Source organism: Melospiza melodia, unplaced genomic scaffold, assembly GCF_035770615.1.
Source record: "Melospiza melodia melodia isolate bMelMel2 unplaced genomic scaffold, bMelMel2.pri scaffold_35, whole genome shotgun sequence".
NCBI lineage: Eukaryota > Metazoa > Chordata > Aves > Passeriformes > Passerellidae > Melospiza > Melospiza melodia.
In genome coordinates, this window is record NW_026948670.1 from 555,930 (window position 1) to 571,407 (window position 15,478).

The window sequence follows — 15,478 nt, forward strand, 5'->3', positions numbered from 1 at the left end:
GCAGCAGAGGGCGCTGGAGATGCTGGCTGAAATCACAGGAGCCCTGAAAGATGCCTTGAACCCGGTGATCATTGGTTTGGTGGAGGGAATAGCAAAGAACCTGAACTCAAAGGATCCCAGGGTTCGTGGGGCAGCTGTGAAAGCACTGGGAGAATCCATTGCTCATTTGGGTAAGGCTGAGCCCTGGCAGGGACTCTCCTCAGCTTCATCTCTGTCTCTCCTGCACAAGAGAGCGCTGAGTGCCTTGACAGCTGCTCTTGTCTGTGGAACCCTCCAGCTGACACCCACCAGAGGCTGTGCAGGTGCAGTCCTTATGCACAATTCCCAACAGGCTGGAAGGGGATCAGCATTTCCCAGCAGTCCCAGGAGCCCTTGGCTCTGTGCTGCTTGTCTGAAGAGCAAGTCCTGGACTGCAGCTCTGCTACAGTTCAGAGGCAAAGGGGGTTTGGAGTTTGCTTGGGCCCCGTCTGACTTCCCAAGTGAACAGCTTTGCTGTTGGCATGAAGGGACACTCATCCATCAGAGCTTCTGCAGGGCAGCCACCTGCAAGGCTCTACATTAGAGGCATTAGCTGCCTATTTTCCACTTTTCTTCTTTGTCTTCTGTTTTCAAAGGGGAACTTATGATTCACCAAGTTCATTTCTTTAGAACAAACCGGTATAAACTCAGCTGTCAATGATGCCTTGTTCCACCTGTTGTTTTGCATGGGCCATGATTGCCACAGCAATTGACTACATAAGCAAGGGCTGCTCTAAATTCCTTTGCCACACAGATTTATGTCAGCTTAGAGAATGCTGCACTGGGGAAATATGCCTGAAAAAAGGAGTGTTGAAGAGGCAGGTCTTCAAGAGGAGTTTCCACTTTCTCCTCCCCAGCTGCTCTGTGAGCTCAGGAACTGCCCGACTCAGTGCCTTTCTGTGTCCCAAGTATGGGGCTCTTCCTTTTTGCTCTGGGATGCAAAACCTTTCACTACTTCCATGTGACTGAACTCCTGAGGTCCCTGATGTGAAATGTTTTAACACAGCTCCTGCTACAGAAGACAAGTTTGGATTTACAACTGTGAGAGGAGAGCCTTTCTTTTGGAATTTAAAACCCTGCCAAGTAGGCTGGAAGGAAAGAAGAAAAGGATTCAAAAATCTGCAGAAATGTACTTTATTTTATAAAATGGGGCTGGCCCTGCCCTTTCTCCTATGACCTGAGAAAAGTGAGCAGAAATGTGTGTTTCCCTTGTAGATAAAGTGTCCCTGCTGAAAGAGTTCAGCTACCAATGGAATCACCTGAGTGGCCAAGCCCTGCTGGATGTCACCGAGCGTATCACAGGTTTGGCCTCCCCTTCTGAGCCCAGAGCTCTTCCCAGGGAACATTTACAGGGAATGCCTGTGAGCAGACAGCAGAGCAGCTCCTCCAAACCAGGAGGTGCTGAGCGTGTCCCTGCTGCCCCATAGCCAAGGCAGGTGGGTTTGGCAGGTTTTCCCTGGCTGCTGCAGAGCTGGGCAGCACCTGAGATGGGGGCAGCGCTCGGCCTGGGGCTGAGCTCTGACTGGGGCATCTCAGAACCACCTCCAGCAAAGGGAGGGCTAAAAATGCCCCAGCTGGCTCCTCTCTGGGGAGCTCAGGGACATCTGTGATCTTTGAGGGGAAATGGTGGCAAATGCTGTTTCAGGGCATCCGTTTATTTTGTCCTCACAGAATTCTTGTTTTTCTCTTGGAAAGTTTTGAGGCTGAACCGTGCAGAGCCTGGGGGTCACAGCTAAGGCCAGAACTCAACAGAGGTGTCAGAGGCACGGGTTTAGTGCAAGGCAGCCTCTGGGGCACAGGGACAGAAGCAGAGTGCTGAGGCTCCCTGCCTGTGCTGTCAGAGGGGCCTTGGACTGAGCCTTTCAGGGTGTGCAAACAGTGTCTGCCTGTGTCAGCGCTGCCCAAAACGCTACAAACGCAGCTAATAATTGATTCCTCAGCAAGAGCCAAGGAATGGAAAAAGGATAATCTCAATATATAGCACAGAAGATGATTGATAGCCTTGCTTTAACTGGGGCTAAATCCACTGCTAATTATGCCAACATCTTTGAATGCAACATTTAATACACTTTGTGTCTTCATTAGGAATCTCAAAAGGGCATGTTCAGTGATTGGGAATGTCAAAGGCCCTTTAAAGAGCATTTGAATAAAGTAGATCTCCAGCAACAGGGAATTTAGTTTAGCTGTTCTTTGAAAAAGAGGTCATCTTTTTCAAAAAAACGATTTAACCATAAATTTGGAGTACTTTAGAAAGAGCAGATGCTCTCTCTGCGATTTAGTAGGAACAGACAGGTGCTCCTCCTGTTCAGTAGTCACCAATGTCTTTAATTGCATTTAAACTCAAATGAATTCCCATTTAAAATGGGTTCCATAACCCTTTCCTGCTTAGCAGAATTGGTTTTGGGTACTTGCAGGAGCTCTTTCAATGTTGCTGACTGCTGGTGGATTAACAGCATAGAGAAAATGAAGTCTCTTCCACCACAGAATATTAAATGGCTGCTAGATAACATTTTGTCTGATCAGAAAATAAGAATGGTCTCCAAAGCATTTCAGGTTTTGATCTCTCAGCCAAATCTGCCATGCAAGAAGCCTGTTGGTAGTAACTTGTTGTCTGTGTTTGATATAGTTCAGTTCAGAAAATGAGCAGAGAGATTTCAGAGACAATATGAGAAAACACTCGTGTTTTCGTTATATTTGAGTCCCCTGTGTAGCATTTTTCTTTCTCTATGCCCTTATTCAAGTGGACATTATAAGAAAAATTGCCATTAACATTGAGAGGGGAAATGGCATTAAAATGTGGAGATGCCCAAATGCCACAGCAATGGGGTCTGGGTAATTCTCTAAGACACCCTGAGGTTTGAAACAGCTCTTTGTTGGAAGCCCCAAAAGCATTCTGCCAAAGACCCCAGCTGGTCACTGATGTTTCTCATCCAGCTGTCAGGCAGCAGCCATCTCTGGTGGGCTGGAGTTTTGAGGTGTGTTCTAATCCTGCCCTTTGCTGTGTGCCGCTGAGCACAGGGAAGAGCCAGATTAGACATTTGGCACTTGACATCAAAGTTACAAAAATGGAATCATCCTTTTATTAGAAATCTCTCCATTTCCTCTCTATGGTGCATTTCCAAATCTTCAGTGTGGGTTTAGACAACTTCTTAATGGAAATCAAAGGCAATTGGACATTTCATTCATTGTTCATGTAGAAAGAGATTGTGAAGTAATTTAGTAAAGGTAGGAAGTCTGCCACAGGGACAAGGCTCTGGTTGGAGCAATTAGTGCTGAGGGGTTGGTGGTTCTGTTTCCAGGATGCTCAGCTGCTTTGCCCGTTTCTGGACCAAGGGGCTCTGGGTGCTGTTTTGCTGCTCTTGGCCAGAGAGGCTGGCAAGAAGCAGAAGCAGAGGCAGATCCTTGTTTGCAGTGAGGCTGGTGGGTAAGGAGCTGTGTCTCTGTCCCGGCAGTGCTTGTGCAGGGGGTTCATGCCAGGAGCCCTGAAGTCGCCCAGCGCGACGCCCTGCCCGTGCTCTGGCCCTGCCTGGGGAACAAGGCGCTGCCTGTGCGGAGCGCCAACGTCCGCACTGTGGCCACCAAGCTGGCCTCTGCCCTCTGCACGGTGATGGGCACCCCGCTGAAGGAATGTGCTGCCAGCAAGCCTCCACACGTGCGGGAAAACCTCTCCAAAATGCTGGGCTGGTGAAGGCGAGATGTTCACCAGAAGGCTGAGGAAGCGCTGAGTTGGACACCTCTGGATTTGCCTTTTGAGCTGTGCCAAAAATGTCAGAATCCTAAGGAAGGGTGTGCATCTGCCCCCACTCTCTCCATTGCCCTTCCTAGTCAAGGCATGGGGGCCTGAAGCAGCTCCAGATGGAGGACAAGATGAAGGGCAGTCATGGCTCAGCCTCACACAGAGGTGAGGGGGGAGCTGGGCCAATCTCTGCTGGCAGGAAGGGTCTTGTGGCAGCCCAGAGAGGCTGCGCACATTGCCAGGGAACAGCTGTGCCCTGCACGTGCCCCTGCAATGAGCTGTGCTGCTGCCAGTGCCCCTGGAGCTGTGGGGCTGCTGAGCTGTGGGGCAGGCAGAGGAGCAGGAGGGTGCATGTGCAGCTGAGCCATTCCTGGGGAGCACAGGGCTCTGGGCTCCCTGCTGTCCCAGGGCAGCCCAGAGGCCAGGCTGGGCCTGTGCCAGCTCTGGGCAAGTGGCTCAGGGTTTGCCCTGGCCTGCCTCAGTGTCTGCCAGCAGGAGCATGTTTCCCTGTGCAGCTGTTTGGACATTTCCAGGAAATGTGTCCCAGGAATTATGGAGCTTCAGATGCTTTAGGTTTGCATTGTGGCCTCTGTTAAACTTTGTGTCTCCATTTTGCAGATCTGACTTGTTACAGTCTTACCGAGAAGTTTTCTCTGGACACTTCAGATGTTCCCTCACCCACAAAGTCCTCGCCTCCCGTCCAGAAGAGCTCTCTTTCCTCCAAGCTCAGGAAGAAGTTGCCACCTGTATGAAGTGTGTTTGAAGAATAGGATTGATGTGTTAGGCTTCATAGTTAGAGTTGTACATATGTTCTTATCTTTAGATGCAGTTTTGAATTAATGAGTTTTGATTGTATTTTTCAAATTTGATGACATATTTTTAATTCTATATATTTTATTTTGATGATGAAAAAAAGTAAATAAATAAATAACATTTAAATAAACCAAGAGGAGAATGTCAGACCAGGACCTGCTAGCGCAGAGATTATGGGAGTGCAGCTCATTCAGTGTGCCAGTGTCTCACCACATCCTTTCCTCATTGGGCCTCTCCTCTTCCTCTTTGGCCATGTTTTCTTTGTGTCATTTGTGCTGCTCTTTGTTACTTGGCATTACAACAGAGTCACCTGTTGACCTGTGTGGGGGACAATGGATCCAAAAGATCCTGTCTAGTCAAAGGTTTTCTACCTAGGTGTGTTCTGTGCTCACCAATGGCCTGAGCAAAGAAACCAAGAGAAGTGTGCCCAAATCCCAAAGCTTTGCTCCTTTACAATCTCCCACAGATCTGGCTCACAGGTGTATTCAATCACAATTCCATAGGTAAGAAGAAGTCATGTATTTCACTGGGAAATGATGCACTGCTTTGGCAAAGTCACCTGTACGTATATTTACCCGGGACAGCAGTGCAGCTGTGTTGTTTGCACCTTGTTTGCAGAAGGATGAGTGCACTGGGAGGCCAATAACAAGTGACAAGGGCTCCTCAAATCTACACTGCAGCCTGGGTGCCATTCAGCCCAGAGCTAGGGGATCATTTGTTCCCATGGACCAGTGCTTGCCAATGTAATGAATTCCTGCACAGCTGGAAGAAGCAATTCTGGATTCAGCTCCAGCTGTTGGTGGGCTGCATGATCATTGACAATGCTGCCCTTCCAGAAATTATTCTGCAGTTTCTTTTTATAGTAATTTGAAGCTTTGAAACTTCACATTTTAATTTGCTTTGCCTTAGGGAAAAACACTTCTGGGCCAAGTGCAAACTGTAACCTTTTGGCAGCAAAGTCCTCATGGTTGCCAGCCTCTGATGTTACACAATGTCACCTGGCTGCATGTGTTTGCTTAGCTCTGGGTCTAATCCCGGCCTAGAAAAGCCCAGGCAGGGTGGCACATTGCAGGGAAAACTGGTCCATGAGCTTATGGGGTTGCCATCAGCAGCAGAGTGAATGTGCCCTTTGGGGATTCCTCTGGAGACAAATTTAGGGACCTACTCCATGCCACAATATTCTCTTAGATCTTTCTAAAATATCCTAGAAAAGGCTGTGAAACTTCACATCTCCTTGCACACCCACTGTTTCAAGAGGGGCATTTTTGTCCCTCCTCAAAGTCATTGCTCTTGCACATGAGAAACATGAACATCCACCAACAGGAATGATGCATGGTCCTGCTGCTGCTGCTGCTGCAGAGCACTGGGCAGTGCAGGCCTGGGTGTTACCAATATGAGCACTTAATCAGCATTTCATGCTCCTTCAAGCTGTCCAGATCTCAGGGCTTTTTGTTTCAAAGCAGCCACTGCGCCATCTCTAGGGAAGAACAGGAAATGGGAAACAGCGACTGCCAGCCTTGCAGGGGTGTAGGGGAAAACCTGAAGTGTCTGCATCAAAAGATGAATGGGAAGAGTGTAATTGCCAAAGCAAACACTTCGTTAGGATAGCAGGAGCAGTTCTTTACTGCATGCTTGCATGAAGATCACTTGGGAGGTCCTTTTTGTATCTCATGCAGAAAAAGAGCTCTTAATAATACCACGCCACTTAAACCAGATTGGGATGTATCTCTGTAGTGGTTCGCAATGAAGCAGACTGCCTGCTGTGTCACTGCCAGCCCTGCTGAGCCTGCAAGGGACTGTAGTGTATCCCATGCCTGTTTTGCCTCCAAGCAGATCTTGGTTTTCCTTATTACTGTGGAGTAAATACCGGAGTAATAAAATGTACAATTAAACTGGCCACTTTGGAGGATATGCTTATGCTTTCACATGTCAGTCCTGTACCTCATGCTCCCATGGCTTGTTACTCATCATAAAGTATTTTAACAAAAAAACCTCAGCTCTCATGTTACATCTGAATAAAATTGCACACGATCATCCAGAATTCTGCTGTCAGGAACAAGACAAGAGCCTTCCGACACTCACTTGCAGCTGTCCTGGATTGCTGCAGCCCTTTGTGAAAAGCTGCAGCTGACAGAGTGTTTGGAGTTGGTTTGGACCTTTATGAAAGATCTGTGGAGCAGTGTGCAGGGCTCTCCTGGCAGGAAACTGTTTGTCCAAGCCCAGGGACACGGTGCCGGCAGGAGCAGAGCGGCCCCGCTCCCAGCCCGAGAGTCTGTGGGCTGAGCCACGCCGGGGAGAAAAGGCAGCAAGGGGCTCCAGCCCAGCTGCTTCACTGCCCTGCCCGCTCCATGGAGCTCTGCCGTGGGGGAAAGCCGACACCGGATGAGTCCCCGAGCTTCCATCAGCTGCTGGAACTGCTCCATGACAGCTCCTGTTCTTCCTGAGAGAGACCCTGGCTCCTTCTTGTAACGTGTGTCATGGGGGGATTCTGTTTGTTAATAAACTGTTGGGGGTTTCAACTTTCATCTATCAGTAATAATTTCCTGTTGCTGGAAAGGGATTGTTGGCACACTTTAGAGGAGACGACTTATTGTACAATATCCTGTTTGAAGTTGTCTGAAACTGTGTGAGACAGATGGCTTCACACAGGAGCATCCCCAAGGCTGCTGAGGGGAAGGCACAGAGGAAGACAAACCCCGTATTTCTGAGGGAACTCCTTGACACCAAACCAACCTGAGCTGTCAAACAGCAGACCTGATGTTTCGAGACATGGGCCAAAGGGGAAACCTTTCAGTGTGTTTGGTCCAGGCTGGGTTATGCTCGAGGCAAAGGTGTGTCAGTGTGTTGGATAATACTCTTTTCTTGACCTAGAGATGGTGACACTGAGAGGTGTTTTAAAAACTTTTATTCCATTTTCAGTCTCATGAGAAGGGTGAGACAATACCCATAATTCACGCCATCACAATCAGAAGCCAACTATTTCCTAATTACAGTATTTCTTGGTCTATCAGCTTTTTGTCATGCCATGTTGTAGATGCCTTAAAGCCAATTATTTAAAACTACCCCTTGTAGGTCCCACTACAATGCATCTTTCATAGCTCTATTTTTCCAAAGTGTTATTTGCAAGGCCATCTATTGAAACATTTTCTAGCTCCATTTCTCTCTCAACAATATCTGTCCTATTCCATGGAAATTTTTAAGTTACCATTTCTTGTCTCAAGATTTATATACATATTCATACTGTGTGGGCCTTCTATTAGGCTCTAAAAACTTTCTGCAAATCCATTTCCAACATCAGTGCACTTGGCTCCTTCTCTCCTCATTGTGCCTGGCAAGCACAGGAACCCAGGGCTCCTGCAGAACCCATCACAGCACTCAGTGGGAGCAAACTTGTGTCCAGTCCTCCCCTGGAGCTGTGGTGCCCAGCATTCCACCACATTGGAATGAGGAACTGTTCCTGCTCTTTCAGAAGGAGCTAAGGAGGTTTGGCCTTCAGATCAATTGTCTGCAGGCTCCTGCAGTGCCTGGTGCTGCTCCCTTGCCAGAGGCACCCCAGGGCAGGGGGGCACATCTGGGCTGCTGTGTCTGGCTCTGGGGCTCCCTGTTCTGGGCACTGAGGAGGAGCTGCAGAGGCTCTGCAGGACTGACAGGATGAGCTTTGGGGCTGGCAGGAGAAGCTGAGGGACCTGGGCTGCTGGAGCTCCTCAAGAGGAGGCCCAGGGCTCCTCCTGCAACTGCTCCAAGGGTGGTTTCAGAGAATCCCAGAATCAGCAAGGGTGGAACAGGCCATGGAGATCATCAAGTCCAACCTGTGCCCTGACACCACCTTGTCTCCCCTGAGCCTCCTCCAGAATAAACAACCCCAGCAGCTCTCTCAGCTGCTCCTCAAAGCCCTTGTGCTCCAGACCCCTCTCCAGCCTTGTTGCCCTTCTCTGGACACGCTCCAGCCCTCCATGTCCTTCCTAAATTGGGGGCCCCAGAACTGGACACAGCACTCGAGGTGCTGCCCAAGCAGTGTTGAGCACAGGGGAAGAATCCCTGCCCTGCTCCTGCTGGCCACACCATTCCTGATCCATGCCAGGAGCCATTGGCCTTCTTGCCCATCTGGGCACACTGCTGGCTCATGTCCAGCCTGCTGTCCATCAGTCCCTGCAGGTCCCTTTCTGCCTGGCTGCTCTCCAGCCCCTCTGGCATCTTGTTGAGGGAGGGATGCAGGGAGGGAACGGGTCCAGATCTGTCGACGGAAGGGAACCAGGACATCATTTTGATCATCACAGGCTCAATTTTATTGATCAGTACGGCGGGTTAAATACAGTTAATAATGAGCTTCATACATATTGCAAAAGTTGAGCTCAGGATTGGTCAGCTTGCATATCAGCACCTACGCCTACTTCTGCATTCCTATGGTTCTACTTTTGATACTTTCTACATATTCTTAGGATATATTCAGGACTAATCTCAACTCCCTATCCTCATGTTGCAGCAAGGTCGCTGCTGACTCTTCCTTTTAGCTTGCTGACTGCTGACTTTTCTCCTTCAGCTTAACCAGTGGCATTATATCAGTGTGGCCTTTCTCAGCTAACCAATTATTAATAATGCTCTCCACATTTCCCCCGTTTTCTTCTTGTGCAAGGAGATTAGTTTGCCATGTTTTTGCTATTGTACGGCTGACCATGTTTTGGATACAGTTAAAGATACAAGGCAAAATAAGCAAAAACAGTAAAATTACACTCAGCAATCTTATAGCATAGATCACAAGGTTCTTCAGCTACGGTCTGAGTCCTAGGCTTTTAAGCCATTCGTCAATTCTTAAACCGTCTTCTTCCTTAAGTTTGTGAAGTCCCTGTTGTAACTCTTTTATCTTAGTGTGAATGGACACTGAATGATCAGACAGATTCATGCAACACATTCCCTCGAACTCTTCACATCCATGCTCTTGTGCTAAGAGCAAAAAATCTACAGCAGCTCTATTTTGCAAAACAGCATGGTTAACACTTTGCACATCTGCAGTTAGCATGTCTAGAATTTGTGATGTCTTGTTCAGCTCATTCTTTGCTCAGCATCTTAGTTGTTTTGCTAAATTCATAGCTTTATTGGCAGATCCTCCTGGTAAGATAGTTGAAACCACTACCTGTTTGAATGTGCCCCAAAACCGTGGATCTCCTATCTTGCTGCAGTCTAAGTCATGTATGCTACGTTTTCTCCTGCTTGAATTTTGACTCAGCTGCATTAGCAAGGACACATTAGGATGAAACAGTGACAATTTTCCCAAAAAACAGGGTCCACCCTGTGGTTTAGCTGGTATACCATTCCATGCCCTGTCTCTACAAATCAAAAATATTCCTGTGGGTAATTTCATTGGTGCTGTGATATTTGTGCCGTTACATTGACTGTAATGCTGTGGAGAGAATTCACTCACATTCAGGGATGAATCTAGGGTGGCCCATGTTTCTTTAGGTTGGTTTAAATTCTGAGCACCCGAAAGTTTGAAGCTAAACCATCCACCAGCTGTATTTTAGATATGCTGGCATTTGTACTTCCAAAAAGATCCAATTCCTCAGGAGGAGAGTGCAAAGAGGTGTTAAGTGATTGGATTAGTAAGCATTGACGATAGCCATCACTCTGACCTGCAGTATACCCCTGTTGCACCGGCAATGTGATGTTTGACATGTTAGACATACATAAGGTTTGATTGTTTATCAAACTGCAAAATTCTCCAGGAGACCACACCGGAAGTCCCACCAGGCATGTTCGAAATGGGTTAGTGACTCCTCCAAGACTAAGACAAAGTGATGATTGGTTAGTTTGATTAGCAAGTGTTACCCATAAATTTTCCCTTGGTTGATTAAAGTGTGTTACTCCTACTGCTTCACTTGCTGCAGCATTGAGCAGTATAACAAGAACAAACCTCATTTTTCTTTCTGCTTGCTTTGCTTCTCCTTTTCTTCCCTCTGCTTACGTTGTTTTTCCTTTCTTCGCTGTCTTTTCCCTGGTTTGCTAGATTGTCTATTGTAAGGCTGAGTCAATTCTTGAATATACTGATCTAATTCTAAATCAGCATCCTTGCTCACAAGTATAGCACGAGGTAAGTTTGAAGGCAAATCAGCTTTGCAGCGAGCTGCTATGATGCGTGAGGCTTTAGTAATTTCAAATATTCTAAGGTTTTCCTGTAACTTCCACCTAAGATATGCTATAACCACTTGTTCTGCACTCTCAAAGAGCTGTAATCCTGTCCGTCCTGGCAGGCCAGTACTTTGTTCAAGAGCTCTAACCCAGATATGATTTCGAATCCACTTTCCAAAACAAGATGTACACCATAAATATCCCAATGACTTCTGTGAATACCAATAAACCTGATTACAATCTGCACAATGCAAAGCTACCCATGCATAGCATTTATCTTTATCCTTTTTGCAAACATAACAAGGAAGCGAATGTAAGTAAGGACCAGTATAAAATTGTGTATCTTCAACCCAAAGCAACCAATTCAATGGTGGTGATCGCAAAGCCTCTTCAGCCTTTTCACTATATGAGGCTAACAGCTCAAGGTCTTTCTTTAACACAAGGTGTATCTTATTTCGTAATTGTAGTTCTTGTTCGTTATCCTCCTCAACAACTATATCCTCCCGAGGGTCCCACAACTGTAAAATTGTTCTAATCATAGAAAATTAATTAGCAATCACTGATACCCCTATTCAAATGAGTTCCCTTTTTTGCCTTCTTTTTCTTATCTGTCTTCAATCTTGCTGCTCCTAATTTCACTGGTCCTGCCACTTTCAAACTTAATTTTTTCAACTTATCAATGCAGCAATCTAATGCTCTATCAGGATCCCCTTGGAAGGGTCCTACAACTGAATGCTGTGTTAAAGGCACTAATTTCCTACACCTTATAGAAACTATACGTGATTTACTTTGAACCTTAATTCTATTTACAATACATTGTATTTCCCATCGATAATAAGCAAGAACCTTCTGTTCAGGAGACTCATAAAGATTTAAAGCTATATATGCGTTTTGCCCCGTTTGTCTCCTTAATTCATCTTGCCAGCTTTTACCCCACGTGTGCTCGTGTTCACAAGTATGACACCACAAATCCCGTAATAATGATTGTTCTATCCAAAAAGTTCTTTTACAACCCCCACAACGTAGAGCTATCCAGGCAGAACAATGTGAATTGTGACAGTCAAGGCAATGTAGTTTCGCTGGATCTGTTAAATGAAAAGTTGATAATGAGTCAATGAAACCAATCAACTCTTGGGCTGTCCGATAGTGACGTGTCAGTGCTCTGTCCACCGCTTCCGAGTACTCCTTCAACTGAAACAGTAGTGGTTGTAGGACTAGAAGCAGTTTCTTCCCCAGTCGCTCCTTGTCCTCCTCCGTAAGGTGATCCACCAGAGGCTGCATCAAAAACAGGTTTAGTCCACTTAGCAGGCACCCACAAAGGCCCTGTAGGTGAGGAAACACAAAGATACCCCCGACCCCAATATAATACCTTTGCAGGTTTTTCCCATAATCCTGAACTTGGGTTCTTATACTTAACCCAGACCTCTGTTTCCTTAGTATTTTCCTGACCTGACCTTGGATGATGTTTCATTGCAGGGGGGGTATCATCTTCCCCAAAAATGCATAAATGATTAATCACATACAAAACCTTAGCCAAACATGCTTGTGGATCTGTCAAATCTTGATGTTTTTCAATATACTGCTTAAGGGTACCGTTTGCTCTTTCCCGTAAAGCTTTCCTTAACTGTATCAGTAACTCATACAATCGTTTATTATTTACTTCCTTAATTGCTGCTTCCTCTATTCGTTTGACTACTCCTGCAACATACATAGAGTCTGTGACCACATTTAAAGGCTCCTGTAAGTTGGACACCACCCATACTACTGCTAACAATTCCAAAGTTTGTAAGCTATCTGCAGGGTCTGCTGTGAGGAGTTGATGCTTCCATTGTCCTTTTTCTTGCCAGGTAACAGCAGCACGCCTTGATTTCTTTCCTGCATCTGTAAAAACTGTAATAGCTCCTTCTATGGGGTTTTCTTCTCTCAAAGGTCGAGTAATCCAGTTCCATTCTGTCATCCATTGCAAAACTCTAGGCACTAATTTACTAGTCTCTACTTTAGCAGGTGACATCAATAATGCTTCTTGTAAATTCTTTGAATTTATCAAGTACTAGTCCAAGATTTCTTTTTCCATAGGTAATCTAATAGTAGCAGGTTCTCTACCATCCACTTCAAGAATTCTGAGATGCCCCTTTTTGATTAATGCAGCCAATTGTTCAATTTTTGAAGATATTGTTTTCTTATGCTGTAGTGGTGGTGATAACCATTCCAACACCCGTATCTCCCCCGTTTTCTTTTGCAACTGAGAGAGAGCACTAAGCAAGTGGCAAGGGCTATTTCAAGTAGTAAGGTCAATGGGGTGGTCGAGTTGTCGACGAGACACATACCCTTGCTGTACACAGTTACTAATTTGCTGCAAGGCAAGATGATGCTCCTTTGTCAGGTGTACAGGAATAGTAGGGTCCACACCTTTTAACAAAGGCCGTAGGGCTTCTAATAAGTGATTTGGTATTCCCACAATAGGCTTCAGCTACTGTAAGTCTCTCAGCAACTTCTGTGCATCATGTAGAGTTTTAATGTCCAATTGTAATTCCAATTTTTGTGGTATCACTATTTGATTCGTCAAAGTCCATCCCAAATATTTCCAGGGCTTTGTAGTCTGAATTTTCTCTGCAGCAATAACAAGTGAATATGCAGCAAGAGTATTTTTAATGGTATTAATCTGTAAAGAGGAGAATGGCTGTTGCTGTGCAAACAAAATATCGTCCATGTAATGATATATTATAGTTGCTGGCCATTTACGACGTAGTGGCTGTAATGCTGCATCAACATAAAGCTGACATAAAGTGGGGGAGTTGCGCATGCCCTGCGGAAGAGATGTCCATTCAAATCTTTTATCTGGTTCCCCACGATTTATTGCTGGTAAAGTAAAAGCAAATCTCTTCATGTCATCAGGATGCAGGCCAATAGTGAAAAAACAATCCTTTAGGTCAATAATTAAAAGTGGCCAGTGTTCTGGAATCATAGCTGGATTTGGAAGACCAGGCTGTAAGGCCCCCATTGGTTCCATTTGGTCATTTACAGCCCTCAAATCATGTATCAAACGATATTTCCCTGATTTCTTTTTGATTACAAAAATAGGTGTATTCCAAGGGCTTGTGGACAGTCTTAGGTGCCCTTTTGTATATTGTTCCTGTACCAATTCATGGGCATGCATAAGACTCTCCCCTTTTAATGGCCATTGCTTAACCATCACCGGTGTATCCGTTTTCCAGGTGAGTGGAATGGGGAAAGTCCAAGCAATGGCAATTACCCCAAAGGGTGCTGATTAGTTAACACCACTCCCAATTGTGTTAAAATGTCCCTTCCAATTAAGCAGGAAACTGTAGGAGGCAGTTGAACAATTGAAAACACAGCAGATATTTGTTGATTCTCAATGCACACAGACAAAGACGGCGACCTGCTTGCCAATGTAAATCCTCCTACTCCTGTGAGCATGTTTGATGAGGGAAATAGAGGCCAATGTTGTGGCCAGGCTTCTGGAGAAATGATGCTAGTATCTGCTCCTGTATCCAATAATCCATAAAGGGTTATGCTTTGATGCCCATAGGTAATTTCAACCTTTTGTTTTGGTCTATTTTGTAAATCCACAGTTAAAAGTGTAACACCAGTAGAGCCAAAACCTTTTTCATCCCGTGCTTGCCCAGTAAATGATTGTATTCCTGATGTCATTTGTGACAGTGGTACCAATTGTGCAATGCGTTGTCCTTTTGTAATTTTAATCGGAGGATAAAGGGTGTAAACCATAATTTGTATTTCCCCGGTAAAGTCCGCATCGATAACACCAGGCAAAACAAATAATCCCAACATAGTTATAGAGGAACGTCCCAGCAATAATGCTCCACATGTTTGTCCATTTAATATAAGAGGGCCCTTTACTCCAGTGGGTATCCTCTCAGGCCGGTTCGTCATTAGTGTGATGTCTACTGCTGCTGATAAGTCCAAGCCGAGGCTCCGTGTTGTTGCGGGTTGCAGACAGGAGGTAGCAGCGATGTCACGGCAGTAACTTGTGTCTGTCCCTCATTGCCGCATCGGTAACACTTGATGAATGGTCTCGAGCCTCTTTACATGACTGCCAGTGAGCCGCTTTGGAGAGGAGCAAGAGCAGCTAGCACTTGATTTTGAGTAGACTATGCTTTTGCAACCCTAATCCTAATTCCTTTAAGGCTTCTGCTATAAATGCCTGTGAAGCTGTTGGCATTAATGCCATTCACTCTAATGCTTCCTCAATAGTCCAATTTGCCCCTAAAGTAGCTAACACTCTTTGGGTTGCTGGATTGCTATTTTGCAAAGCACACCTGCTTCAATAGCGCCCTGCAACACCAGCCCGATCTATAGCAGTAGCTGTTCTATCGATAAAATTTCCAAATGATTCTTCCCTTCCTTGCTTAATACCCATATAAGCCGGTAACCCTCCTGGCTCTTTAACCATATCTATTGCAGCACGCACTAACCACATAGACTCTGTAAGTTTATCTGCTCCCGATATCATCTGTGCCTCTGTACGTAAAAATGCCTCTAAGCCCATCAGCTCCTTTACTGTTACTCCATGTAATGGGTCATGTGCATTAAACAATAACTGCTGATGCTGAGTAAATATCAACCGAACTATTCCTCTTAAATCATTAGGACATAAAACCTGAGTATTAAAAAGATAATCTAACATTTGCTTAACAGGTTCACTTTTTACTCCAAACTGACTAACCGTAGAACGTAGCTGAGTTAACAGCTTCCAATCTAAGGGAGTATATTCTGCTATATTATGCGTAAGGTTCCCCTGTGCATCAT